The 27,072-nt window shown below is 39.3% G+C and overlaps 1 pseudogene; it reads right to left on the reverse strand.

Moving 5' to 3' along the window:
* Positions 1–1,092: 1,092 nt before the first annotated feature.
* Positions 1,093–27,072, reverse strand: part of LOC114705467 — a 57,141-nt pseudogene continuing 31,161 nt past the window's right edge.

Below are 27,072 nucleotides of genomic sequence, written 5' to 3' on the forward strand. Positions count from 1 at the left end.
GAAAACTGCTTTGAAAGGAACATATAAAGGAGAATTCCAGTAGAAAGCCGGACTTGTGGAACAGAGAAATCTGAGTGGCAGTAGCTGGAACATGCCTGACAGAAGGAGGCCTCATGGGAGCAATGCCAGCTGAAGGAGAGGCCAGGGAGGTGTGCTCTCTTCCCCTGGATGCTTGTCCGAGACAGGAATGGAGACTGCAACTTTCTGGACTGTCACTATATAATAAACATCAATCAGAGGGAGACTGCTGTGTACACAAGTACAGGAGAGAGGAACTCTGAGAGGGCAAAGGTGACCACTCCAAGATGGACCCAGACAGAAACCCAGAATTGATCCTTACCCTTACCAGAAGGGAGAAACTGCCTTCCCTATTGTCTCTTAGCTATCCCCTTTCTCTTCTTTGTCCTCATCTCGCCTCTATTTCACTCTCCTTATACCACATGAGAACACAGCAAGATGGTAGTCCATGTACCAGGAATCAGGCCTTTACTAGACACTAAATCTCCTGGTCCTTTAACCTGGAACTTACCAGACACCAAAACAAGTAGAGGTGTGTCATTTAGCATGTGATATTTTGTTATAGTGGTCTGTATGTATGGTGATATTTTATTTGTGCTGAAATGGGATTTTATTTGTATGTTAATAAAGTTGCCTCGAGATCACAGGTCATAGCCATTAAGCAGAAGTTCGGCAGTGGCAACACATGCCCTTAATCTGATCACATGGCAGGCAGAGTCTCTGTGTGGTCAAGGACACAGCCAAGCAAGGTGACCTGAACTTTTAATCCCAGTACCAACCATCAAGACCTGGAGGTCTGTATAGACAGGCAGTGACGAGGAAGTCATGTGGTTGGGTTTAGAGCCAATGAGAAGGCAGAACAGAAAGGCAATAAAAAGACAAGTCACACAGGAAAAAGGTCTCTCTCTCTGGGGGAAGCAACAATGGTGAGGTGGTCAGATAAGGTAGTAGTGGCTCTTGCTCTGATCTCTTGGCTTTAACTCTGTATTTGGCTCTGTGTTTCTGATTTAAGACCATTTAGAATTTCATCTACATGTATGTATTAGAGTAAGTATCAGAGTCTTCTGCGTGGCCCTATTGCAGCCAGAGTCTGTGTTGATGCCAGAGGCTTCTGTTACCATCAAAGGCCATGTAGACGCTGGAGGTCTGGGGCAATATTGGTGTCTGAGAGCAGTGCTGCCTCTGGACCGTGCTGATCTGAGTGGCCTGCACTGCCATCTGGGGCAACATCCAGACTGGCTGCTGCTGAGGACCATGGTCCTTCAGTGGCTGGAGTCTGTGTTGATGCCCGAGCCCCATATTACCACCAAAGGTCACACAGAAGACCATGGTTGGGGGCTGCAACCCTAGGCTTTGGTGGTATGTGCATGTGCTGGTGGAGAACATGTTGTCAGCAAAGCCATCTTGATCTGAGTCAAGATGTCTTCCAGCCCAAGAGCTGCTATTGAGGGCCATGTCTGGGTCTGTGGTCCAGCTGCAGCTAGAGTCCCTGTTGATGTCTGTGGCCCATGCCACCTCAGGGGGCCATAGAAATCAACTGTGATGAAATCAGAGAGCCATGCTGATCCAGCCCCACTCTTTGCTGTCCCTCGGAAAACTAGCCCTGCCTCTTGCTGGACATTGCAGCAGGAGACCTGGCCCCAAGCCTCATGGAAGAGCTGGTCCCTGTATTTGGGAGAGATGGCCCTACCCCTCACTACAGGTGGGGGAGAAACAACCCTAATGGCATCGGTGTAGGGGAGCTAGCTCTGCCCTCTCATCTGAGTCAGGTGGCAGCTACCACCCAGGCCCATAGCTGCTGGGCCTTAGGTTGGCCCACCCTAACATCTACCCCATCTAGGACCTGCTGGAGCTTGCAAAGGGACTGGTCCTGTGGAACAATACTCACAGGATCTCCATGACTCGGGACAACCATGAAATATCCCAGAGGAGTTCTGATGAGAATCCAGTGATGATGGTGTACCAGAAACCAGAAGCCTTGAACCAGACCAGTGACTCATTGCAATGAACATTTGCTAGTAAAGTTATTGGACAAAAAGGTGTACTATGTGACACATCCATATCATACCTCCCAGTGCCACAAGGACGAGTGGAGAGGTGTTGTAGAGGGGGAAAAGAAAGAGAAGTGAAGAGGGTTTTTGTTCTTGGTTTTGCTTGATAATTGCTTGCTTTGTTTTGTTTTAGTTGTATTTAATTTTGGGGTGGTGCTGCAGGGGTGAGAGAAGGACGTGGGGGTCCTGGGTGGTGATTAGAATTAAGGTACGTTATATGAAATTCCCAAAGAATCAATAAAGAAATTATGTTTAAAAAAGTCTTTGGGAGCAACCAAAACTTCTCATGAGTAACGAGAGAAAGAAACTCGACCCGAGGCAGTGAGTAAACCCAGAACAGTACCTCTGTGGTGGACTCCAAGTGTTTAGGCTCTGGGTGATTCTTCAGCTGATAAACTGAAGCTTTTCTCATCCACAGTGCCTCATTCCTCTCAACTTTCCTCCTTGGAAAGTTAATCATCATGGCTGTGCTTGACCATAAAGCTCCATGCCTCGACCAGATTGGCTTTTTGTGAGGGAAACCAACAGAAAAGCTTAAACAAAAGCTGTGCACAGGGGAATGTCTGCTAATAGCTAACCAGCAGTGGGTCAGAAGGGCTGATTTTGACAAGGCAATCTGGTGAGAAGAAATTTGAACCTAAAGACAGAGATAGATCTGAAATCCTTGGCAAGGCATAATGCCTTATGGATATAGCCTGTATTTGTTGACTCTAGGGACCATCTTAGGTCTCAGAAGCAAAAAGTCTACAGAATACAGGCCTCACTTCAAATACACTAATGTCTGTTTTCCATGGGAGCAGAACAGAAAAAATTGCTCTGCTATATGGCTTCTTTTCTTCTGTGTTTATCACTTTATGTTCACAATCTCTCTCAAAGTTCTTCTATATAATAAATACAGAATATAAGCCCATATTTCCTTCATGCTCTAGATCAGCAGTTCTCAACCTGTGGGTTGTCATATATCAGATATCCTGCATGTCAGATACTTACATTACATCACAACAGTATCAAAATTACAGTTCTGAAGTAGCAATGAAATGATTTTATGGTGTGTGTGTGTGGGGGGGTCACCACAACATGGGGAACTGTATTTGGAAGGGTTGCAGCATTTGGAAAGTTGAGTACCACTGCTCTAGATTCTTCACAAGTATATGTGACAGAGATCCCATGCCTTTTTTTTTTTTTTTTTTTTTTTTTTGGTTTTTCGAGACAGGGTTTCTCTGTGTAGCTTTGCGCCTTTTCCTGGAACTCACTTGGTAGCCCAGGCTGGCCTCGAACTCACAGAGATCCGCCTGGCTCTGCCTCCTGAGTGCTGGGATTAAAGGCGTGTGCCACCACCGCCCGGCAGCCTTTTTGCTAGACTAAATATTATGCCTTTCATTGTGCTGTAGTATTATCTTTTCCTGTTTTGTGGCTATTGTGAGATATTCATATAATCATAAGTTGAGATGTGTCAGGAAAATTTCCATGGCCGAGTAAGTCAAAAGGTAGTGGAAAATCACTAGCACCCAGACAAGAAGCAGCAAAAATGAGTGAGAACAGAATGTGGTAGGGGATATGGAAGGGAGGGGGAAGAGAAAAGATTTATTTAGGAATATAAGCTTTGGCAGATCCACGTACCAAGTTCCCTAAGCCAGCAAGGTCAATTTAGAATTGATCTGGGAGACAGAAAGTTTGAATGCATTCTGTACTTGTTTCTGCTCCCCACCAGCACACTATATTTTGATGATTGGTCTTTTGGCACAGGACTGGAAAACGCATAACTGTGAAGGCAGAAAGCATTGCACATATTAAACAGTGGTTGGTGCAACACACATTTAGTGTAGCTCACAAAGATCTGCATTTGCTCCATTTCAACCCACTGGACTGCCAGATAATGGGAAATGGAGCCTGAATGTCTGGGCTGGAGGAGACTACACCCCCTGGAATTTTTTTTTCTGAATCTCTATTTATCAAGCTCCCTGGCTGATGTGAAAATCCATACAGCGGAGACGACAGCAACTTTTTTTTCCTTCCAAAGGAAAATACTCTTTTTCTTTTTTTTTCAGATAGCTCATCCTCTAGGCTGCAGACTGAACACATTTTTTTAAAAGTCTAAGCATTAATTAGCAAGATAAAGAAATGTATCTTCCTTTGTTCAGAAGGAGAATTCTATTGAGCCTTTGACAATGAAGCTGTTTAAGGGACAGCCTGAGTTGCTGCTTCTGCACTGAGCTTCTGTAGAAGGAAGATAAAGAGCTCACTAGTGGAGGGTTCTGGCTTTGTGCCATTTGCTTGCTGTTTTCTCTGGACTTCAGTGGGAAGTGGTATCCTAAAAGTAAATAAAAGGTCCATGAAGGCCAAAATAAAGTCAGTGACTTGAAGCCACACACCAGAATGCTCCACTGGGGCACCTAATTGACTCTGAGAGTGTTTGTGGGTTTTTCTTCCATTTTAGACCCTGCTGCTTCCCCCTAGCATCAGCTGACAGATTATGGCCAGCCCACAAAAAGACAGGCCCCTCAGGAACTTAGGCAAGATGGGTTTCACAGAGGCCCAGAAGACTCCAAGATTCTATACTATTTATTAAGTCCCTAGGAGTAAAAAGGGGTCCATTTTTTCTCATCCATGGGTGGTTTGCTTTTTCAAAAGTGTCCTTGGTAAAAAGGGGGAAAACATAAACAGCATTGCTTTCAAGGCCACCTCCACTTGGTACTAAATTCAGGGCTTGGGAAGTACTGTGTATCTCCTGACAATATGCCAAATGTCAACCCCAGGCAGCTTCTAGATGTAACTCCAGGTCCCTTCCTTGAATAGATTATCCAGCAGAACCACTCAACCACAGTGCTTGTTGCCTTTAGGCCAACATTGCACATCTCACTGGATCCCACTAAGCCAGCCAAAGCCTTTTTTGTTTTGTTTTATTTGGGGAGATGCTGGGACTTAAAAGCTTTCAACTATATCATAAAATATTGCGAGGGATAATGCACAAATCCTAAGTGACCTTCACTCCATTTTCACAAACTAAACATGTCCATGTACCTGATTCTCAGATCAAAAATAAAACATTATTAGTACCCCATCCCCTGGAGTTTACCAGCTCCTATTCAATCTCTGTTACCCAAAGGCAATCAGTATGTTGACTTGTACCAGTATTGGTTGACATTTATCTCTTCTTTTTTTTTTTCATAAATTGAATGAAATAGCCTTAAAGGGAGTAGCATTATTAGGAGGTGTAGCCTTGTTGGAGTAGGTGTAACCTTCTTGGAGGAAGTACGTCACTGGGGGTGGGCTTTGAGGTTTCAAGTGCTCAAGTCAGACCTAATGTCACTCTCTCTTCCTGCTGCCTGCCTATCTAAATGTAGAACTCTCAGCTCCTTCTCTAGCACCATGTCTGTCTACATGCCTACATTCTTCCTACCATGATGATAATAGACTAAACTTCTGAACCTGAAAGCCAGCCCCAATGCAATGTTTTCCCTTATAAGAGTTGCCATGGTCATGGTGTCTCTTCACAGCAATAAAACCCTAACTAAGACAAGAACTAGGCACTCAGATTTCTTATGTTTATCAGTCTTACATTTTGGGTGTTCATTCAAATAGTTAAACACAATTTTGCAATGTTAATTCTTCTGCTTATTTTACATTCAAACAAAAATAGTATAATTCATTTAGCAATTCTATTATTGAGAAGAAATTTTTACATTCTCTATTATTAGTTGTCATAAATAGCATTGCTACAAACATTCTAGCACATGTATTCTGAAGAACATATGCATGTTCTCATGGACTTTATTTTTTGATCTCTGCCAAGCTCAAAGCTCTGCTTGATTCCAAATCTCACTAGACACCAGATGACAGGACTAATTAATTATTGTGCTTTTTAAATACCAAGGATGGTGAACAGAACATAGGGTAGTTTCCATATTCACATCCTGAAAAATCCGTTCTACTTTGTGTGGTGATGACCTCTAATTTGGATCTAAATCAAAGATAACAAAGCTGATGGCTGTCACTCTTGTGACTAGGCTACATTATAGTTATATGTAGCAATGTTGATAAGACGTCACTACAGACATGAAAACACAAAACAAAAAGGTTTTATGGAGAAGATCATATGACAAGGATCTGCAGTAACCTATAGCTACTAAAAACAGCATCTAGTCTATAACCAGAAATGAACAGGGAGCCTGAGTGTAGGAGACAAAGTCTGTCAGCAATGTGAATGACCTTGTGAATAGATCCTTGTTAATCAAGACTCTGAAGAACACAAGTGCTGACTTGTATTTATTTTTAATTCAAGAGAGGTCTTAGGTAGTTCAAACTCCTTATTATATTCGAGGCTGGCCTTGAATATCTCATTTCCCTACCTCCACCTCCTGAGTATTAGGATTACAGGTGTGTACTACCACTCCCAGCAAGCAGCTGACATCTTTGTTGCAGCTTTGTAAAAACATTGAAGCATGCAATTTTATACTTCATATGTTACTTTGAGAATATAATTAAATCATTAAAATGCATTGTTAATCTGTAAATCTGGGATTATTAACATAAGAACACTCCATAATTACCAAACAGGGTTTGCATGTTTGTTACTTTAATAGACTTTTGGACTATTAAGTCTATCTGAATGCTACTCTTCATATGGCGGCCCAAGATCTTCTGCAGGAAATTTGTTAAGGACCTATTTAAACCATACCCAAACTATTGGTCTGCAAGATCTATAATAAATGTTTACTACTTATGTCACTAATCTTGGGATCAGTTTTATATAGTATATTTAATTTCCTTTTGCTCCTTTAACTTATCACCATGAACCTATTATTTGAAATAACTGACATCTATTATCATACAATTTGAAAATTGGTGAGTCCTAAAACCAATGTACTGGATGAATTATACTTCTTCTGGAAGCTTTAGGAAGGTATCTGTTCTTGCTTCTTCTAGCTTCTTGAGGCAACTTGCATTATTTCTCTGGCTTCTTTAGCTCATGTCCCTTCATCCTCTTCAAGGTTACACGTTAAAAAAAAAAAAATCCTTCAAGCCTTTATCTCTCTAGTAATCTCGGATTCCTTTATCATACCTCCTTCACTTACTCTGATTTTCCCACTTCTGCCTTATCAAGACCCTTGTAATTAATTATATGAGTTCTAACCAGATAATTCAGATCATCTTCCCATCTCAAGATCTTCAAATCCCTCATATCACTTAGGTCTGCTTTGTCACATAACAAGTTCACACAGATTATTGGAGGTTAGTATGCATGCATCTGGGTAATAGGGCACATTGTGCTACCCACCACATGCTACAAAATAAAACTAATACATTCATCATGTTCTAGGGAATAATTTTTCCCAAAATGTTACTCATGCAATCACATCAAATATTAGGGTTATAGGAATTATCAGAGCAACCCACTAAATCCTTTCTAAAGCCTCTGCTTCTTTTAATGCTAGTATATTACTTCACCAAACCATTTAACATTTTCTATATGTTCATTTTGGAGGATTTCAAAGAACACTTTCATGTTAAACAGGAAAATTTTTTTCTTTCCATGTTATTATGAAGTTGAGGTCTGTATTTATGGAGGATCACTGTATGGAGGACGATGCTCTCTTTTTCCAGGCTGATGGTTTGAGTTTCACATGATAAGAGGTTCTATTGACTATTCTTAATAGATAGCAAGCTAGGCACATTAGTTAAAGCTGCTAGGTTAGAAGATAGATCCCAAAAATTTGCAGTTAAAACAGCATAGCTCAGTTCTTTATTACAGAAAGTCTTGAAGTGAGCAATCTGAAACTTGCATTTGGCTCTTATTCACCAAGTGCTCAATGGCCTCACATTTACCCACAATTGAATAGGGAAGAGAAAACAAAGAAAAGGAATGAAGGGGATATGCCAATTTTCTTTTCACAAAGAATCTTAGAAAGTGTCACTCAATTTGCCTTTTATGACTACATCTAACAATAAAGCAGTTCCTTTTGTTGATGAGGGTAAGTTGAACAGGAAATTGGTAATCCTATTACCATGGAAGATGGCATAACTGAAATTGGGAATAACTATGTTTATATAGAAAGCCAAAGAGGTGGTTTAATTTTAATGAATATAAATAAACACAGTGGAAGCCTATGCTTTTCTAGAGATCATTGTTGTGATAAAAGATTTTTTCAGTTAGTCTCTAAGTTATTTTAATTTTATCTTCATCAGAATAATGCCCATATTCTTTATAGCCAATGCCATACTACAACCACATTAGCTGTAATTCAGACTATTGCAGTAGCCCGTAGGATGTTAGCAGAGTCTGTTTCCCATTTTTTTCTGTCCTTTTCTATACAATACCATATACCCAAGATATTATATATACTTACTACAGTAGATCAATTAATATAAATCTTTGCATTATAGTCCTGGAATTGGGTTACCACATTACAATCTGATGAATATCTCCCAGACAAATCATCTTTGACTGATGACCTCTTCCAGGCCAAGTCTTGGAGTAGAAGGTAACCTTGCACCTTGTCACTATATACCTATTTGTTATTGCTTCCCTCATAAGCATCCAAGGCTATTTTCTGTGCACCATAAAGGTGATTATATTTGGAGCCCCTAAACACAACTCAGAAACTTCCATGCTTCCTGAAAAATATAGAATCTCAGTCCTAAAAACAGTGAACCCTGAAAACAAACCACATTGTTTTAGATGTGCATCAGCAATTATTTTCTCTCTTCCTTCTCAGGAGGCTTCATTTGTGGCTGGCAGACTTTACCACTAGAAAAAAAGGGAAATGATGACATATGAAAACCTGGACCTACACAAATGAATAAACACCAGTGGAAATGGTAACTATGTATGGAAAGATGTAAAATATTTGTCTTAACTGTAATATATTAAAAGATAATGAATTAATGAAAGAAAAATTAAAATGTAATCAGAGGTTTATATGCAAGCAAAAGGTATGAGACAATGAACAAAGAAAGTTGGGACAAGAGAAATGGAAATAAATTATTGTGAAGTTTCTGTAGCTGAAGTTTTTCTGTATCCCACCTGGCCTGTGGTCAGGACAAATCTCTCTCACCCTCACCCGCCAGTCCTGCAGCCGCCCAGACCCAAGTAAACACACAGAGGTTATTAATTAAACTGCTCGGCCATTAGCTTAGACCTACCACTCACTAGCTCTTACCTTTAAACTAACACATAATTCTTATTTATCTTTAGCAACATGGCTTGGTACCTTTTCCCTGTTCTGCCTTCACATCTGTGTCTGGCTGGCAACTCCTGACTCTTCCCAGAATTCTCTTCTCTGCTTGTTCTGCCTATACTTCCTGCCTGGCTACTGGTCAATCAGCACTTTATTTATCAACCAATCAGAGTACACATTCACAGCATACAGAGCAATATCCACAGCAAGTTTCTCTACACTGTACCTGAAAAGTTAAAGACTATGACTATAAGCACTAATGTGGCTTTTTTAATGAAACAATGAATCAGCTAATAGGCCACCAAAAGAAACAAAGATAAATTATATGGGAATTCAATTAATTTAAATGAATGCAGAGAAACAAGAAATGAGGACTGAGAAAAGATGGGAAAAATATGGAAAGTGAATTTCCGATAACAGACTTAAACCTAACCATATTACTACTTGTATTACATGTAAATTCTGTAAACATATGAATTAAATGGCAAATTTTCACACCAAATAGAAAAGGCCTAATGCCATGCTGCCTATTAAGAAATATGTCATATATCAAAATAAAAATGTCAAAAGTACAAAAATAAGAAAATGCATATCATGATAGCATTAGTCACATTAATATAAAAATATTAGATTTCATATTACCATGAATAAAGTCATTTTATAATGAAAAAGGATTCATACCATCAAGCTGATATGATAAATACAAATATGAGCTAATATCAGAGCTTCAATATACATAAAGAAAAACTGAGAGCATAACAAGGGAAAATGGGCAAATCCATAATTTCTGAGCACCTTTCTTTCTATAACTTATAGAAGCACTACACATAAAACTAGGATATATTTTAACAACACTATCATCTTAGTCACTTTTTCTGGTATTGTGACAAAAATACTTCGCAAAGCAATTTAAGAACTAAAGAGTTTAATTTGACTCACCATTTGAAGGTATAGTCCATGATGGCAGGGAAGTCACCATGATAGGAGAGGATGGACGCAGCTGGTCACATAATGTCTACAGTCAGTGCTCATCTCACATTCTCCTTTTTATGCATGCCTGAACTCAAGACTTCAAAATAGTACTGCCTACTGGAGGATAAGTCTTCCTATCTAAGATAATTTTTCATGGGTGTACCTGGAAGCTTGTCTCCTAAGTAATTCCCTGTCAAGTTGAACACTGGCCATCACAACTGTTGACTAATATGACCTAGCTGCATACCACTCAATAGCAAAACACAAGTTATTTTTGGGTACACACAGAATACTTACCAAGCAAGGCCATATTATGGATCAAATTTCAATATATTTCTTTTTTTTAATTAAGGAATTTTTTATTCATTTTAGATACCAACCACATATCCCCCTCTCTTCCCTCCTCCTGTCCCTTCAGCCTTCTTCCCCAACCTACCCCCCCCATTCCCTCCTTCAACAAGGTATGGCCTCCCATGGGGAGTCAGCATATTTCAATGGATTCAAGTAAAGAAAGCACAGTCTTTCTTTGCAATGCAATTAAATGATAAACTAGTGCACTAGAACTCTATTTCCTGCTGAGTATGCATTCCATGACCCATGTTAGGTGCTTGAAACTTTGAATATATATATATATATATATATATATATATATATATATATATATATATATATATTGCTGGAGGGCTTCTCTCCAGGTTCCCCAAGCCCTGTAGTCCCACAATCCACTTATAAAATAATCACTCAGATGCTTATATCACTTATAAACTGTATGGCAGTGGCAGGCTTCTTGCTAACTGTTCTTTTATCTTAAATTAACCCATTTTTATAAATCTATACCTTGCCACGTGGCTGGTGGCTTACCAGAGTCTTTACATGCTGCTTGTCCTGGCGGTGGCTCTAGTGTCTCTCCCTCCTTCTTCCTGTTTCCCCAATTCTCCTCTCTCTTTGTCCCGCCTATACTTCCTGCCTGGTCACTGGCCATCAGTGTTTTATTTATATAGAGTGATATCCACAGCACTTAGATAGGTAGATATAGATAGATATATAGATATAGATATATAGATATCTATATACATATATGCTTTTACTCTTTCACTTAAAGGGTGTACCTTGTGGTTACTGTTTTGTATATTCAAATTTCTGGGATCACTAATCTTATGCTTTAGGTTCAAATAAGTATTATATAAACATAAACATTATGATACCATTACAGTTGATCTGATAACTGAGTCAGCCTTGATTAACAGTTTGAGTAGCATACATATAGTATAAATATGCTAAACAAAGAGATTATTCATATCCAGAGTAGCCTCATGTGGGGTTTTATCACATTACAATGAATGGTGTGAATCTTAAAACTTATTTGTGTGATTTTTAATGTAATATCTTTCAAATGTGCTTGGCCAGGATTAAATGAAATTTCAAAGAGCAAAGCCATGGATAAAGAAGCACTACTGTAGTGGAAAATTAAATTATCTAGGAAAAAAAATCCCTAAAATCTGGAAATCATACAGCACACTTCCTTTTTAAGTAACACACGGATCAGGATGAATTCAAAAGGAATATTACATAGCATTTTAACTAGATGGAAAAAAGAGACATTTAAAATGACCTCAGCTTCTACCTTAAGAAATTATAAGAATAACATATGTTACCCAAATTAGGAAGAAAAACGAAGGAATTAGAGTAGGGATGACAGACAGAAAGGGATTACAAAGAGATACAAAAGTACTTTTGTAGTGTTAGATAGGTTCAACACCTTGACTATATGATGATTTTTCAAGTGTGTGTGTGTGTGTGTGTGTGTATGTGAAGCTTAACAAAGAGGACATGTTCAGTATGTGTGATTATATTTTGAATGCTATTACACCTTAGTTGGAAAAATTTTTAAACATAATTGAGGTAGAAAAGTAAACATTCTTTTTGTTTCAAGTTGGCAGCTTATTTCTTTAAGTACTTACCTAGGTCTTTGAGCATTTTTCCTGCTTAAGAATGATCTGCCACAAAAGAGAAGAGGAGAAAAACACAGGAGGCTATTTGCCAAGTGGATAGAATAAAACCTGACTCTGCTAACCTTCATGGGGTCTTGTGAAAATCAAAAGTGATAATGAGCAGAGCTCATTACAAAGCTAGAAAGCGTTATAAAAATGTAGTGGCTTATCTCTCTAGTTGCAGGTTTCCTGGTGGAGTGAATGATAGACTAACTAGGGCTAAATTTGGAAGGAAGGAAGGAAGGAAGGAGGTAGAGTTTGTCTGTAATCCTCTCTCTCCTGGCCCTGATGCCCTTCTGCTGTGATTTCCAAGTCTAAGGAAGGCCTAAACAGGACTTCATATTGCCAACTCTTTATCTTTTCCTCTCTGCTAAACACCTGTCAAGTTTTCTTTCAATCTCCTCTGGAGACTCTGCTCTCAACTAAATGACAGTGACTGCTAAATAAGCAAGTGGTATAAGTGAATTTCGATGACTCCAAGTAGTTTACTGGTTAAATGCTAATTTCAATGAAATCTTTCAATGATGCTCTTTTAGTGGGGGTGTGTGTGACATTTGCAGGTAGGTGGCCCATTGCTCAGCTTATCTTTTCAGAGATGGAACCCTTCTTGGAAATCCCTTCTGCTGACTGTAGAGTGCTGCAGTTGCTCTGCTCCACTTAGTGTCTTCCAAACCAGGGATCTATTACATAAGCATTCCTGGAACTCACAGAAATCTCCCTTTCCCCCATCTGCAAATGCACACCTTTAGAAATAATAAGAAAACAAAGCAGCTCTATTCAGTAACAGCATTCTGGTGTACGATTTTGTACCATGTATATCACTTTAGGGTTATAATTAAATCGTTAAAATGCATTGCTAATCTGTAAATCTGGGCTCATTAGCATAAGTGTACTCCATAATTACTAAACACAGGGTGCATGCTTGTGACTTTAATAGAATTTTGGACTATTAAGCCTGTCTGAATGCCACTCTCCACATGGTGGGCCAGGAGTTTCTGAAGGAGCTTTCTCAATTTTGCTGTTATACCATCCCTGTGATACTGGCTTTATGCCTTTATACTTTATTTTTTCAAACAGGTAATATGTTCTCAAATGGTACTATAGACTTCCAAAATGCTCTTTCAATTTTTTAAATGTATCTAGTAAAATGCTATCTATGTTCATATTTTGGAATAAAGAATAAAATATAGACTGACTGATAGGAATGGTCTTCCGAGGGATTTTGAAAAAAAATTATTGTGCTGGCTAGTCTTATGTCATCTTGACACAAGCTAGAGTCATTAGGAAAGAAGGATTCTCAATTGAGAAAATGCCTCCATAAGATTTACTTGTAGGCAAGCCTGTAGAGCATTTTCTTAATTAGGATGTAGCATGTAACAGGGCCCAGTTCACTGTGAGTGGTGCCACCCCTGGGCTGGTGGTCCTGGGTACTATAAGAGAGTAGGCTGAACAAGCCAGGAGGTAGCATGAGTGGTACTTAGAAGTATAAGGTGAAACAAACCCTTTCCCCTCCAAGTTTCCTTTGGTCGTGGCATTTTATCACAGCAATAGAAACCTTAACTAAGACAATTACAATGCTGGGTGGTGGTGGTTCACGCCTTTAATCCCAGCACACGGGAGGCAAAGGCAGACAGATCTCTGTGAGTTCGAGGCCAACCTGGGCTACAGAGTGAGCTCCAGGAAAGGCGCAAAGCTACACAAAGAAGACAATTACAAAACATACTTTAGTCAGACAACAACTTCACTTTTCTAAGTGTCCTTGAGTCTCTCACCACATATTTTTGGATCTGCAGGTACAGCCTCACTGCCTTGAGGTTGGATGAGTTGTTTATTTTTTTATTGCATTTACTTTCAGTTTATCATTGATATTGTAGAATGTAATATTATCTGGTATTCAGAAATATCTTTTAAGTGATAAGTGATTTACTATGCACTGCTGAGGTCCACTACCAAGTAGGTGTCTATATTCTCATGAACTCCTCATGGGACTCACTTCCTATCCATCACTCTTACTATATGCTCTTCTCTTGCTCCACATGATTTGTCTTCAATTGCCTGCTCCCCTCCACTATGGATCTAAAATCCACCATTCTCCCAAAGTATGAGCACAAAGCAAAAGGGCTGGGGTGTAGCATAGCGATAGTTACAAGACCCTGCGCTCCATCCCCAGTACTCTTTTTTAAAACTTGAAGCAAAAGTAAGTCCTCTCTTTCTTTTTTCTGTCTCTCTTTTGTACCTGTCGTCATCTCAGGCGTTGGTATCTTATCTCTATAGTTACACTCTGGCAATAAGCAAGCAGAGTGGGGAGGGAGGAGGGAGGAGAGGAGAAAAGAGAGAGGGGAGAGAGGAGAAGAGATAGCCCCTATAAGTCAGAGGTATCTCAATGCTCATCCCCCTCCTGTCACTTCACTGGATAAGTGAAGTGGAATCCCTGATTGATTGATTTTCTTAAAATATTACCAGTAGCCAGAAAATCTTCCTTCTTTTCTGCCACCTCCTCTAGGAACAAAGTCACTTAGGGCCTGCAAAGTGACTCAGCCAGCCAGGAAAGGCTCTTGCCACCAAGCCTGACAGCCTGAGTTCAATTCTGGAAACCCACATGGTACAAGAAGAGAACCAACTCCATAAACTGTCTTCTGATTTCTACATATTTGCTGTGGTATGTGCACATACACACACACACACACACACACACACACACACACACACACAAAACCAAAATATAAATTATCATAAATAGCCAATGAAGGCAATAAATGGGCATCTTTGAAGTAATCAAATGCTAAATGCAGTTTCTAAATCTAGACACAAGATTTTCCTGAATTCTCCCCTAAAGTGGATAATTGGATAAAAGATTATCCTTTCTTCTTTTAAAAATATTTAACTGACATATAAAAATTATACATATGCACATATGTGTACATGTGTATATATGAGGTAAAATGCGATGTTTCAGTACATATACTTTTATGTCATGCATTGATGAGGTCAGTGAAGTTAAACATATCTATCACCTCATTCATTCATCAATTCTTTGTGATGAAACATTTTAAATGCCCTTATCTAGCTATTTTGAAATATACAGTGTATTACCATTAACTATATTGTTCTACTTTATGTAGTACTGACTGGTCATGCTTTCCCTAACCTCATCTTCTCCCTACTCTCAATATCTATGTGATCGGTATTTTTCAGATTCTATACATGAGCAGGATCTTGTGTTTCTGTGCCTGGATGACTAAATTATTTCACTTAACATATAACTTCCAATTCCATCTATACTTTTGTAAATAACAAGATTTCTTACTTTTCATAGCTTAATTGCATTCCACTATGTATGTGTGAAACACACACACACACACACACACACACACACACACACACACACACACACATACACCATGAAAGTAATTCTAATACTGTTCCTAAAGAAATCTCTGGAGCCAGTAAGAACATTAGTTGTTTTCAGCTACCTTCAGATGTGATCTCTTCTACAGCCTTTATTCTCTTAGGGTTTGGGCTTTGGCTATCATAGTATTTTTTAAAAATACTCTATGGGTTGAGGGAAAATTCTTTTTCTTTATAGGTTTCTCCTTTTCCTTCATTCAATTAAGTGACTCTTTGCTTATTGACACAGGAGTGGTATGTATCAGAGCAGAAAACAGATCTAGCTAGCAAATCATTCTGGCCCTCAAGTCCCAAAAGCTTACTGAAGCCCTTAGAAGTCAGGTAGTCTCCTGTAAAGACAGAATGTCTTAGCTCAAACTGTAAAGGGAAAGAGCCGTTTTTCAATTACTTATGGAAATAAGGGGCAATGCCTTTGACACTTTATAATCTAATCAGCAAGGCAGGTACAAGATGGGAGAGCCCTTGAGTTTTCACAAAAGAAGCACCCTGAACTCCCTACTTTCTAAGTCAAGGAAAACAGCAACCCTCCACAGAACAAAAGGCACCACTGAGTACAATGAAAGACAATGAAGCACGGGAAACTGTGAGCTGACTATGAATCCTACTAGTTTGTTTGTTTTGTTTCTGTTTAGAATGGTTTTGTAAATTCTGGTAGGAATCCAGCCTGCTGGAATGATTTTGTTGTGAATATATCCTATCACAACTTAAAAAAAAATTGCAAGTATTCTTTTGTGTCGTGATTAGATGGGCTTCCTGGATTTTTTTCTGTCTGTAGGCCAAGAAATATTGACACACTTTCTTGAGACAGGAAGTGCCAGGAAAGGCAGCCATGAACTACAGCATACAGGTGAAATCTGTTCATAGTAATGATTCAGTCCATTTTAAATCTCTTATTTTGTAGAAAATATTAATTTCTGAAACATGTGTTTCAAAATGTGTCATTTGTGTTGAAATTTAGTACTGAATGCTTTTAAATTTAACAAGTGTTTGAGAAGTACAATGTATAGGAAAATAGGAAATGTTTTCAATGTACCTTAATATTAAAGAACACAACTGTGTGCAGTACCTATAGGAAGCAAAATAAGAAGCAAGGCCTGGCATATTTATACCTGCACAAGGATTTGAATTTCTCCACTGAAATGAATATACTTAGAGCTTTATGTAAATGAAACCTAAATGATGGGATCTCAGTGGAAATTGTTATAATTCTAAAAGCATTCCCCTATAAATTCTGGAAGAAATAAATTATCTGGAAACATTTCAAGTTTATAGGGAAAAAATCAACATGAAGCCTCTGAGTAATTTTTAAAGATATATGCTTCCAGTAATTGCTATGCTTTATTATTTAAATAATTGGGTTATATTTTCTAATGTTTTTAATTGGCTTTTAGAAACCTGAATTCATACAGCATCAATGCATTTATCTAAAACCCCCTGAGAAGGTGAAGTTGTACAATAGAAATGTATGTGATTCCAGGAAAGTTATTAGTGAACACATAAAAAGGGAAATCTAATTCATGATCTACAAATCAAGAGGTTTGGAGCAAATCCTCCAAAATTACGCAGTCATCATTTCTCTGAATCACAGAGAATTCTAATATTCTATATATCCCAGGGAAAAAATTAAAGACTGTCTGTGTCATTCCATTCAAATAATATAAGTTAGAAAATAATTCCATTAACTATAAACTTTAGTCAATGGCATGTAGCATAAGTGAATGTTACAGTGTAAAGAAAAGGATAAGAGCAATAAACTAAAATTTTAAGAATAGAAATAAGTAGAGTTGAAAATAATTGACTGTATAGAAATGATATTCTAATATTACTAGAAATTATATAATAGGAGTCAGACAGAGTCCATTCAGCCACAAACCATATGCATTAATTTTTTCCCATCATATATGAAACAGAGCATTGGCAATTAAGTATATGAGTAGCATTATTTCTAGCTAAGTGGACCTTCTCGTCTCCTTTCATTTCTAACTCTACCAGAAAAAGAGTGCTACAATAAAGTCTCCAGGGTCTAAAAATTATAAAAGATTATGTGCTAACAGACAAGACTTTCAAATAGAAAGCAAGTAGTTGAATGAAGTTATCCAAAAGACAAATACTCATTTAGCCATTCAAGGGGAGATGTTTAGAATTATTTCAGAATAAATGACTGCACATTGTTAGTGGAGTTTAGCTAACAACAAAAAGAACTGTATAGAAAATCTTGAGCTTTATTCCATATCTTTTTACACCAAATAAACAAGGACTTTCATACTTACTATATTATAAATAAAAAAATTTAGAAAGGAATTCTGTTCCATCAGAAGTGAAATGGAAATAGCAATAGATACAAGAAAAATCAGATCTTTCTACCTCTGTTCACTGAAATGCTCTGGGAATAATATTCCTCCCCACAGTGCCCTCTAGTGTCCAGATTCTGGTCTCTGATACAATTTTTCCATGGTTCATTGGAAAAATGAGAGATTCTATGCACGGGGCAGAAAGAACCTAGAAAAAGTTATTGTGCCAAACAACAACAAAATTTTCTGTTATTAATAGACTATGTTAGAAGTATGTGGAAATAAAATTAGAAAAGTCTTACACTGGCCAAAGTAAGGCCAATTTGCACATCAAAGAAACAACAATGCCTAGAATTGAGTGAAGCCCAGTAACTATCCAAGAAGCCATGCTTCTGGGACACTATACAAAGAGAAGTAGTAACATATGATTCTAAAAGTAGGTGAAAAGAACAGAACGCATTTCTATGGAGCTTTGTGTTTCACTCATGAGGCATTATTGAACTAAAATGTTCAATACATCAGTTGAAAGCCATTTGAGAAACCAGAGGAATATTATGAAAATGCCTCTGTTGCTAAATTTGTGCCTGGAGGGAGAAATAAACAACATCTACTGCTTCTCCTAAGGTCCCAACAACAAACCAAGGCGCAATTCTGCCAAAGTTCACTGAGGAGCAAAAGAGCTTATTGGGCTTCCTTACAGAGCAGCAGTGAGGGGTTATTTACAAGCCTGTAGATGTTTCTCGTCTGCAACTGGCCACACATGCAAAGCCTTTACAAACATAAGGGCTTCCACCATAAGACAGAGGAGCCCTTTCTCTCCTAGTCCTCCCTGGCTTATATACTTTAGTCCCTCCCTAAGGCCACGTGCAATTGAGGCAGAGATTCATACAACAGGTGGTAGTAAGTATCTGGACACTCAGGTGAGGGCACTATGGCCCTCTCTAGCCCTCCACATAAACAGTCCACAAGTCCAGTTGGGATAATCCTTTATCAAGAAAACACAGCTGAACTCCCCTAAATGGTGGCTGCTTGGCTTGGAGGACAGTCACTCACAAAAGTCCCCCAAAACTGAGATTTTTAGAATCAGATAAAGTAAAAAAAATCTAGAATTAAATTCCACACAAAATTAAGTATCTTTAAGATATGCACAGTCTCAAGAACAACATGAATGTAAAAAGCTACCAACAAACCTCTGGATCCCATCTGCTTCCAAATTCTTTAGGGCAAGGAAAAATATAAGATTTTATCAAGTGGGATGGAAACTGCAGAGTCAATCCATAATGTATGTAACTTTAACCCAGGGAATGTGGTGTCTCAGTGATCACTTACCTCTTGAAGTAATGGATTCACTTATAAAAGAATCCTAAACAGGGCCTAAGACACCCTTTCAAAGTTGTGATGTGAATCCAGTAGCCCTCCAAGCCTAAATATCTTGGTGGTAAATGTCATTCTTAGGTCGGCATGATAATTTTTCCTTAGGTGGAAGGATTTTAAATTAAATATAATTAGATATAGAGGGGCTTTAAACAAGCAAGTCACTGTATTTAGATTTTTGTATTAAGAAGGAAGAGCACACCAATTGATTGTCTAATGCCAAACAGCCAACCCTGAAAACATTCATACAAGTAACATTACATGGACTGAACAGTTTATATTTAGGAATATGTATGCATGGATAGATAGATAGATAGATAGATAGATAGATAGATAGATAGATAGTAGATAGAAAGATAGATGCAATAACAATTACTGAAAAAAGAGACCATGAATTTGAAGGAGAGTGGAGAAGGGTATAAGGGGGGAAAGGGTAGGTAGAAATGTATATATGGCCTGGTGGTGGTGGTGGTGGTGGTGGTGGTGGTGGTGGTGGTGGTGGTGGTGCACACCTTTAATCCCAGCACTCAGGAGGCAGAACCAGGCAGATCTCTGTGAGTTCAAGGCCAGCCTGGTCTACAGAGCGAGATCCAGGACAGAAACCAAAACTATACAGAGAAATCTTGTCTCGAAGAACCAAAAAAAAAAAAAATATGTATAATATGATCTCAAAAATAAAATAAAAAGGAAGAAAAGAAACTGTGTGTATTTGACATCCATAAATTTGTGTGATTTGTGACAGAATTCATCTTATTAGTGGCAACCTTATAAATATAATTGGGTGTGTGTAATTAATTTAGAGCTGTAAATTCAATGTGAAATTTTATGAAGTTGCTTTCAGTACAGAGAAAGTAAGACCTTTAGATCTGCCATTTTTACACATTCATTTGATTTTTAAGAAATATTTTACTCTCAAGCAGACATCTTTGTCAGACAAGTAAAAATCTTCAGAGGGACATGCTCAAAGTGACACATTCCACTCATACTGTTTCTCATACAGACATACAGACTGCTGCCTTGCAGATGACAGTCCTCTATTCTGTCACTAGGCTCCACTTGCTAGATGCACACAATGGAGCTTCAGTAGGAAGAGCGATCACACACCAATAATATGCTTCCTCTACTCTGTTCCCCAGATCCAACAGGAATCCTACAGATTCTAAGGCCTTATACTGGTTTTAGTCACTGTACTGAATTTAAAGTAAGTGTAGGTAAATGGGAGGGATGGTGGAATAAAGCAAAAGGCCTAATTTACACTGGAAATTTCCATGACAGTCTTTTCTGTGTGTATGTAAGCTACCTGCTTTTCCTGCTTATAATGCAGGGAAGCTGCTCCAAACGTGATATTGGACATGAATGGAATTGATGGCCCTTCACCCACCTGCAAATCAATTTTATTAACTGTTTCCTGGTAGTGGGAAACTCCTCTCTCTTGGTGGGAATATGCCTTTGTCAGGGTGGCCCAAGGCATTCCTCTACTCTCAGGACAATGCTATTACTGTTGCTTTTAACAAATGCTCCTGGAACACATTCTTCCCGGGGGAATGCCTCTTACCATGAAATCAGACCATGCTTTCACTGTATGGGAAAAAATTTTCAACATGCACCTAAAGCTGTAAAAAAACAAATTTCAAATACATATTCTTTACCTCCCTCAACGGTCTGGCAAAGTGAGAACAAAAGTCAAATACACAACATTAAGCAAGGACTAAGTAAGTGCATTCTGCCATGAAACAATCCTTAGGTGGCTTACTGCCCTTCAAATTATGAATGAACCTGTGAGTTACAATTCACTGGTGTCTGGTACTCAGCCTACAGGAAATTGTCCTCCAGCTGTACTCTAGCAGTTACTCTAAAATGTGAAGAAGGCACTGCAGCAGAAGAGTCAAGGATTATTACCTGTAGTTCCTTTCAGTATTTATGCTGCCTGCACTCCAGTACTGCATCCCACACCAAGATACCCATGCTAGCTAGGGTACTAGAGCTATGCAGATGTTTGCCAAAAATCAAACCACCTCCAAGTCGGAACCTATCACATGATGCTCCCTAGGCCCACACACTTAAGTTGTGTGGAGTCTAGAATACACAACAGAAACATATCTTAACGGCGAAGCTGCCGCCAATTACAAACCAACCTGCTCATGATTCAAGGCGAAACTCAACAGACTTAACTCCTCTACAAAATACATACACAGCTTAAGATCTTAAAGTCTTTACTAGACAAAATGATGATACTGAAGCAGGAGAACTGCTGTAAGTTTGAGCCCAGCTTAGGGAGTATGGAAGCCCCAAAACTCTGTGTTATCTTTAGTGTAGAAGAGAAAGCAAGTTCATTCTTGGCATCTATAACTCAGAGGTAACAACTATAATAAAACACATGGGCAGTTAATTGCAAGACTATTTGAACTATGAAACAACTGAGCTGATACCAACCAAGCCTTATTAACCATTCTCACCTTGCTTGTCATTGTAATTTCCATCACCCATTAGGGAGGCCCTTCCTTCCTGCCTCCCACCATGTCTGCCTCCTTTAAGAGTCTCTTACAGTAATGTTGGACAAGATAACCCTTAGTAAAGCATATTTGTAGTCAAGTACATGTAAAGGTAAAGAATGTAAAGCTCCAAGTAAATATCAGAAATTCACAGAGGAGAAACTATTAGGAGAAAATTAGATCCCCTACTAGTGTGTGTGTGTGTGTGTGTGTGTGTGCGCGCACACGCGCAGCTGGAGAGAGAGTGCAGCAGTTTAGAACACTTGCCACTCCTGCAGATGACCTGAGTTCAGATCCCAGTACCCATAACAGGTGGCTCACAATCATGTATAACACTAGGAAATCAGACACCCTATTCTGGCCTCCACAATCACACACTTAATAAAAGAAAACATAACTTAAAGTATAATATATATATATATATATATATATATATATACACATATATATATATATACACACATATAGTTTAAAAAGAAGCATTACCACTAAATGAGAGAAACCCTAATGTTTCACTATTGGGGGATTTATTAAGGCAACTCTACATAGTTAAAAAGGAGGTTTATTTGGGGGGTAACTTACAGCCAGTAAAGGGGTTGGTTACAGGATCCGGGAGAGGTAGAGTCCAGTCCAGCAGTGTTCTCTACAGAACTCTGCTCAGTCTACCATCCACCATCCAGGATCACAAGGAACCAAGAGACCCAGCACATCCTGATCTTTGGTCTTAAGAGCTCCTGTCTTGGCCCTGCCCCAGGGGCATGTCATAGGTAGGCGTGGCAGTTACCGGAAGCCTCACTGGGGCAGTGCTTCCAGGTCAAAGCTGAAACAAGTATCCACTACTGTAACTAGAGGTTTCCTGCCTTGCCCATAGTCAGGACAAATCTTTGTCACCCACGAGTCCCACAGTCGCTCAGACCCAACCAAGTAAACACAGAGACTTACATTGCTTACAATGCTTACTGTATGACTGTGGCAGGCTTCTTGCTAACTGTTCTTATAGCTTAAATTAATCCATTTCCATAAATCTATAACTTGCCATGTGGCTCATGGCTTACTGGCATCTTCACATGCTGTTTGTCATAGCGGTGGCTGGCTGTGACCCCTTCTGCCTTCCTGTTCTCTCTTTTCTCCTCTCCGTTAGTCCCACCTATACTTCCTGCCTAGCCACTGGCCAATCAGTGCTTTATTTATTGACCAATCAGAGCAACAGATTTGACATACAGACCATCCCACAGCACACTACATTTCACTAAACAAATAAAATGACTTCCATTTCAAATGGAAAATACCAGCACCTCTTTTAAATAGCCTTCAAGGAGTTTGCTGACAGGTCTACTAGTTACTCACTGGTAGGTGTTATGAAGTCTTACCTTCTCTACCTAACAGTCCCAAGTATGCTCTTACTCTGGTATGACAAGATAATGATGGCAAAAGTGTGTTAGGTTTTATGTGTGTATAAAAAGTGGCCTTCAGCTTCAGTATAAGTATCTGGGGTGTAAGGAGCAAGTGGGTTCTAGTTTCTGCTCTACCTCCTTCCTATAATGTGCTTCTAATACATAGCTAAGACTTAATTAAAAATTCTAAGTGTGCATGTTCTTTTTCCACAACCACTGAAAGAAAATTTAAAAAAGCTACATTTTATGTACACCTGATTTGGGGACTGAGATTCATTGTTGCCGCAGGTGCACATGGATAGCATTTCTAAAGATGGAAGCATGGAGAAATTCCTACTGGTGGCTTCTATGGGAACCAGACTAAAATCTAAAGAAAGCATGGTGAGAAGGGAGAAACTAGGCAGAAAATGGTGTATTTGAGAACACAGATGCTCACCTAGCAAACTGTGGTGCAGGCAGGTAGAGGATTGGCAGGGGTGGGGGGGGGGGGGTGGGGAGAGTGGCAGGCAGTCCTAATTCCCTGAGCCAATGAACACAATTTATTTCTAATATGCTCCCTGCAGGTTGGTTCAGGGAAGGCCTGAGACTTGGGGATGCTTTGGGCATGTTTTGAAGTATTTGTTTAACAATAATTTCACCAGGATAAAAAAAAAGCAAGCTGATTTTCTATTAGTAACAGTGCAGTTGTTTATTAATTCACTTCCACCAGCTAAAGCTATTTCAGCCACATATTGTCCACTTTTCCTCATTCTTGCTCTCATTGTGCTTTTTCACATTTCTGAATCGCACAGTTTCTGGAGAGTCATATTAAAAGGTTTTAAAGTGTAGTTAATAAATCTTTTGTTGTCATTATCAGCACTGTGCCATACATTACTAGGCGTCAGAATTTCAGCTGACTGTGACTATAAAGTTGTTGGTGGTAGTGTTTGTTTGGTTTGTCTTTTTAATTTGCACTAGAGGATGTTGTCTACTTGGGAAGGAGCAGAACCAATTTACATGTCACTAGTTCCGTGAAGTCGTGTACAGAAACCTGAATAAACTGGCAGTATATTGCTGGTTTATTCCAATAATGCTTTAGGGCCTATCTAGAAGGACACTATGGAAAGCCTTCCAGCTGGCGGCCTCTTAATTGGCCACCTGGCCTGGGCGAGGGGAGAATGCCCTGTGGGTTTAAGGGCACTACTGCTCGGGATCAGACACTTCATCTTTCAGATTGTCATGATGAAAAAATGAAATGTTCTGGCAGAGGGAAGGAGGTTTCCATGACAGCCTCTCTCAGTGGATCAGGTACTAGAGCTGATAATGGCATTGCCATATGCCCAGGGCCTCCCTAAATCTGCATCCTAGCTTTATTTACATAGTGCTACTTTCTGAGAAATAGAGATGGTCAATCAGTTACACAGTCTTTCTCTGGAACAGTGAAGCAATAGAAGGCACTAGATATGCATAGACGAACTTGTGTCCAAAGGCAAATTCATTCAGCCTAACCCATTTATTCTGGCACCGAGAGTAACTTTCACCTGTCTCTCTTGACTGTGACACTCAGTTCTTCTCAACAAAGATAGGGAAACAAGCAGAAATTGTTCTGTCACTCCTCTTCCTCTTTCATGATCGCTTCCAAATACTCCCACCTACTTCTTTGATAGCCTGGGTATGACCTCAAGTCTCTGAGAGATACGGAAAACATAATCTGGTGGAGAAGTTAAGTTTAGTACATAGATCAAGAAATAAGACAAATTCTTGGGCATTAAATGGGCTGCTGAAACAAATCAAGTGTGGAGCTTAGTGTCTGCCTAGCCCAAACAGGCTGTGTGGGAATAGGAAATACATCAGCATAAAATGACAAAAAGTCACATGCTAGATACTGCAGGCTAATTCTTATACTTACCTAACATGTGCAGTCTCCAAGGGAAACAAAGAGAGTATGATTCTAAAATTGGGACTTCTAGTGCTGTAGTTCTTAATCAGGGATGATTTTATCCCTCTTTAAGACATCCAACAATGTCTGGAGACATTTTTGATTGTTACAACTCGGAGGTGCCTCTGGCATCCAGACAGTAGAGGCTAGTGGGCTATTAGGTGTCATATAAAACAAGGGATGGCCCAACAGAAAGAATTAATTGGCACAAAATTTCAATAGTCTAGCCCTGAACTGGAGCTGTGGCTCTCACGCTTGAGCAAGCGTCAAACTCCCCTGGAGGGGTTGGTAAAATCTAGAGTGCTGGGTCCCACTTTACACTTCCTGATACAGTAGGACTGAGTAGATTTAGGATTTGTTTTTCTAACAAGGTCCTAGGGGATGCTGAAGTTACTGATCTGGGGAACACAATTTTCTTTTTTGTATACAGGGTCTCATATGTATCTATGTGGGGCTAGGAGCTTCTTAGAGCATCCTGCATACTCAGTGGATCAGGTATTGCCATATGTCCAGGGTTTCCCTAAATCTGCATCCTGGTTTTATTTACATAGTGGTACTTTCTATGAGGTAGAGGTGGTCATACAGGTATGCAGATGAAGGGCAGTCTCTTCTTGCTATAATAAAGGAATAAAAGGTTCTGATACATACCCCTATTCCCAGCATCTTAATCATTCTAGGCTCTCCCTAAACATTCTACTAACTGAACTACATCTTTAGCTTAGAAACACACTTTTGGCAGGCCCTGATCCAGGTCTCTACTCAAATAGCCCTGCAAAATAGCCTCCTGCCTGGAGAAAGTAGTTAGCCTCCCCTTAGACTGGAGTACTCACATGCTATCAATGCACACAAAAGGAGGAAGCTAAAGGCTTGCTCCTCTTTAAGCAAAGAGACTTCCCAGAGACTTAATTAAAGTTTGGAAAAGTATCCCAGGAGGCGGGGGTGGGAGTGGGGGGTCAATAAAATTGATCCAAATAAATTCTTTGCACATACAAAATAAAATCCACATGCACAAAAAGAAATTTGATCAATAAATTAGTAAATTCAGTGTGAGGAGGGAGTAATTAACAGGCCCATTTAAAGTGCGGAATACATTAAATACAGAATGAGTGACTCCACCGGGACCACTGAAGCAGGAAACACTGATGCATTTGAGAGGCCTGGAAGATTAGAAACATATTTCAACAAGGAGAAAAGAGAAGAGAGAATGGAGAGCCCAGAATTATGAAGATTCTGGGGCTTGGAGTACGCATTAGGGCCATAGATAGGTGCCTCCTGTTTTGAATTCCTAGGAAAAGATAACAAAATCACAGCTGCACTCAGGTTTGTCTTCCAGGCACAGGAAACCTTGAAATAATTGCTAAGAGAGCTATGCAAGCCACACCTAGTCATAGACACCATGTCAAGTGCCTTTATTTTAGAGTAAACAAAAAGTTTAACTCAGCTGAACAGAGAAGGTCTCATTGGTGTAGAACAAGCCCATGATGAGCTTGGGCATCCTGATGCTCCCTAAGATCACTTGTCAGGGGAACTGGAGCCAAAGCAGACTACATCGATAGTTCAAGCCCTGAGCTAAGGACCACAAAGGGCATTATTGATGGAAATAAATTTCTGAAGGCAAACAAAAAACTACCCTATCTCATACATTTACCCACATACTAAACTCAATCTCCCAAAGAGGTGGGACACGAAGAAAGCCAACTGTACAACTACAGGTAGAGCCATAAATGCAGAAATTGTTGAGATGAGCCAGATTATACCTAATCTTTAAGCTAGATGGATACCAGGCTCTTGATAAATGTCACATGCCTAGCTTGGACCTTGATTTCAGAGTCTAATTCCCCATCTTAGCCCCCAAGTGAGTCCCCTGGGGCTCCTGTTGGCAATTTTGCAATAGAAAGCTAAATTGGATCTGCCATGAATATGAATCATTGTGATAATTCCTTTATATCTGCTGGGGAGCTAGACCTAGGCCATGAACTATATCA

Source organism: Peromyscus leucopus, chromosome X, assembly GCF_004664715.2.
Source record: "Peromyscus leucopus breed LL Stock chromosome X, UCI_PerLeu_2.1, whole genome shotgun sequence".
In the NCBI taxonomy this organism is placed as follows: domain Eukaryota; kingdom Metazoa; phylum Chordata; class Mammalia; order Rodentia; family Cricetidae; genus Peromyscus; species Peromyscus leucopus.